Raw genomic sequence first — 4105 nt, forward strand, 5'->3', positions numbered from 1 at the left:
GATGCTGCTTGGCCTGCTGTGTTCATCCAGCCCTGCACCTTGTTGTCAAGGTAGTTAATCCAAGGGTGTGACTTCCTCCTGAAACACAGCATCCAGGTAACTCTTTCCCCTCCCTGATGTGTTGCAGTGTTCAAAGCTCAGACTCCAGCTCATCAACTCTGAGCCAGAGTCCCTCTAGCAACCAACACTTGCTACAGATGTGGTCACTATGAACCACAATGGAGTCTACTAGCTCTCTTACCATGCAGTTACAACATATCCCTTGGCCAGGCATCTCTATTTTAATTACTTTCTTCTTAATTTGATGTTGAAAAATTTCATACTGGTCTTTTAGTTTGTAGTCTATAAATATTTCCCCTATTTTCCTTCAATCTGAAAGTAACCTATTAAAAATAGTCAAATTAGTAGTTATCACCAACCAAAAAAATGGGTTAGCTGTGATGTCACTCTTTTGTGAACCCCTGATCCTGGACTTCAATTTATTCTGGTTAAAAATAAAACCTTACAACTTTGAGCCAAAAAAGCAAGCAAAAAACATCTCTTCCCCTCTGCACTGACTTCCCACACTACCATCAACTTCCCCAAACTATACACTCAATCGGGCTATGTCTCTGGATGTGATCCCTCCTTCCTGACCATGCAAAGTGTACGTGGTGTTGCTACTGCAGTCTTACCTGCAGGTCAGTGGGGCAGAAATTAGACCTTTTCTAAAAGACTCTGTATCTGGTTCACCTATCATTCTTGTAGTTGTATGATGCACTGATAATTTAAATGTTGAATAATCACAACAATCCATCTATGCCAACGCTGTGAGAAGAATTATCTTTCCAGATAACTGTGAAGGTTGTTGATTCTTGAAAGGGTTTGTTAACTGCATCATGTTCCAATTGCAAGTACTTCAAATATTTATGTTACTGTTAATGTTGCTCCATAGTTCAACAGCTTCAGAGGTTTTATCATTTCCTGCATTTTGCGCGTGGTCTTTTTAGCATAGCAGGGAGGCATTCACAGATTTTACATGCTGTTTCAGACAGGAAGGCATTGTCTTGCACAGACCTTCTCCGTAACTTTAACCTGAATTCGTTAACTTCTATTGCAACATTTTGCTATAGAACAGGGGAGAAAAGTGAAAGGCTGAACAACGGATGTATATACCACAGTTGACAGACAGTAAGAAACTGAACACGAGACACTTAGAGGTTGGTGAGGCACAACTAGAGGCTAAACATTAGTCACCTGTACCACCAGTGAGATACAACTTGAGACTGGATGCTTGCTTGCCTGCCTGTGCAGCAGTAGGACTGAACTAAATCTCAGTCCATAAAGGTCTTTTTTTTAAAATTTAGTCTGTTGTCAGGACAGGAGTGATACTGAAAGTTATTTCTCATCACCAAGAGCAAAGCACTAGTGAAAACATTTATACAGTCACATGTAACCCATATTCGTGTTTGATACATATTCATATATAATATTCTTCCCCTGTAATACTCTTAATTCATCTCCTCAGATGGATCCCAATGCTACCACCATTACTGATGTACCTATACCCACAAAAGACAATCTAGTGTTATATTGACAGACCTGTACCCATGAGTATTGGAGGTTACACAGTCAACTCTGTAGCCACCAGTGCTGTATTGCAGGGTTACATAGAAATACATGTATCCACCAGTACTCTTCCCCCAACATTAAACAAAAGCCATGTGTATATACTAGAACTGCATTACAGGGTTGTACAAATATACCTGTACCCACAAGTGGTCTAACCAATATTAAATGGTTAACTTCATACCTACCAGTTTCAGGGCTGTACAGACGCATCTGTACCCACCAGTAGTCTGATCCAACATTATTCAGGTGGAACCTGTACACAATAGTACTGTAACCCTATGTTATACAGTGTGACACACCAGTAATGCACCCCAGTGACAGACCTGCATCCAACAGAAATGGACAAAGACCACTTGTCCTGCTCTGAAGTTTCCTAGAAATAAGCATAAATGCCATGAACAGCCAGCTAGAATCATAGAATCCCTACAGTTGAAAGAGGCCATTCAGACCATAGAGTCCATACCAACCTCCAAACAGCAGTACATGTGGATCCAGCCCTCCAACCCCATTCTATCCCTGTAATCCCATAATTACCTCTGCTAATCTACCTAGCCTGCATATCCTGGTCACTATGGGCAACTTGTCTTGGTCAATCCACCTAACCTGCACATCTTTGGACTGTGGGAGGAAACTACATCACCCAGCTTAAACCCATGCAGACCCAGGGACAACATGTAAATTCCACATAAATCACCCAAGACTGGAATTTAACACCAGTCACTGGCACCATGACGCAGCAGTGGTAACCACTGAGCCACCTTCCACCCTAAAACTAACTTATTTGCTTGCTTGGATAGCTGTAGAAACATTGATACAGGAATGTCCAAGCTTTAAGCTATGTGGACGAAATCCATTTATGCAGTGAATGCTTGGGGAGCTGAAAGACTAAAGTCTCAGGACTTACAGATATGAACAGATCTCTATTCAAATTTGGATTTATAATTCAACCAATGTAAAGAGGACATCCATATTTATTCAATCTTCCCTGTGTACACAGTATGGTTTCACTCGTGATATAAAGAACAGGGTTTCACATTTTTGATCCTCCCAGTATAATCAGGATATAGAACTAAAATGTAAGTAATTTCCCCCCACTTTTGTCTCAGATTGAGCTGGCTGGAAAAGAGTTCTGTTAGGAAGTGTTAGCTAGAATTGGGCTTTCAAGATATCTGTAACACAGGGAGCAGTTCGCAATTTAGGATGTTGTCCTGGAGCAATATTCTGACTGGAGTCCCCAGTTAACTACCACTGAATTTGATGCTTTTATGTCACTATCCAATGTAAGAGTACTCTGGAGTTGATTTATGTATTGATAGAAATGCTTTTAATACTCCAAGTGTCATTAAGTAGACTTGGGCTGTCATTTGATTAGTACGTTGAACAGTTGAAATTATACCTCTTTAGAGAAATCAGAGAGGCAACCATATGCCAAAAGGCATTTTTTTAACAGGACGCCATCGAGGGGGCAGATAGCCTTGAAGATGAGAGCTAAAATTTTAAAATTTGACATACGAGTATCCCACTCGAGAAAGCAAAAAACATCTGTGATTCAAGGTTTTTGTACCACCCAGGAGCAGAGAAGTCACGAAGGGTGGCTGAAGGTTCAGCACTAGCATGATATTCCCTATAGAGAGAGAGGCCAGGTACTGTTCTCTCCAGATGTTTAGGGAGGTCAGAGTAGGTAGGTGATGAGAAATGAAATGTATTTGGTCACATGGGGGGGGGAAATCAATGACAATTGCATTTGAACTAATGTGTTGAATTTTTGGTGAAGAAGATTAAAATAAGAAGCACCTGTAAATGAAATGACACTGGTGCATGTTCTGTTCCGGCCTGGTTGCCATGGCTCCGCAGATGAACCCCGCCCCGCTCTGTTGCCATAGCTCCGCAGGTGAACCCCGCCCCGCTCTGTTGCCGTGGCTCCGCAGGTGAAAGGTCCCCCGGTTGTTGGGGGCAAAGGTCAAGGTGTTGGCGGCAGCGTCTCCGGATCCCTACCAGCCGAAAGAAAGTATTGAGTGGTGGAATACAACTTGCTGAGGATTAAAACAAAAGTAGGTGTAAATGATTGCTCCTTAGTCTGACTGAATTCCTTGTTGGGAGGCGGGAAGAATAATGTTATTGTTGAAGTGGGATAAAATTTAGCAAATAAATACGGAACTGTCATTGTAATCATGTTAGAAACAGTGAGTGTGTCTTTCTCATCTGCTCTTTTACTGTCTCCGATCCTGGCTCCAGTCACCAAGGTTTCAGTTACCTTTAACCTAATGCGTATCTTCTAGAGTAACCAATAAGCAAACTTTTTTTTTGAGGCACAACCACAGAAGTTGACACTTTTACATTTTTAGATTCCCGGTATCGACTGCACCCTCAGGCCCCTATAGAGGTAGATAAGGGTCATGTCCCCTTATTTCAAAGCTCTGGGCACAGACAAGACAGCGGAAATACAGGGTGCAGGACTGGATGAACACAGCAGGCCAAGCAGCATCATAGGAGC

At 42.0% G+C, this 4105-nt stretch overlaps 1 protein-coding gene across 1 annotated transcript in view; it reads left to right on the plus strand.

Annotated features, from left to right (window-relative positions):
* Positions 1–3507: 3507 nt before the first annotated feature.
* The window catches only part of LOC125484863 (calnexin-like), a 10931-nt gene continuing 10333 nt past the window's right edge, over positions 3508–4105 (plus strand). The window contains exon 1 of the mRNA XM_048605328.1: positions 3508–3662. The gene's annotated coding sequence lies outside the window, so the exon portion shown is untranslated. The remainder of the gene's footprint in view (positions 3663–4105) is intronic.

This window comes from Rhincodon typus, chromosome 14 (assembly GCF_021869965.1).
Source record: "Rhincodon typus isolate 14 chromosome 14, sRhiTyp1.1, whole genome shotgun sequence".
NCBI classification, from domain to species: Eukaryota; Metazoa; Chordata; class Chondrichthyes; order Orectolobiformes; family Rhincodontidae; genus Rhincodon; species Rhincodon typus.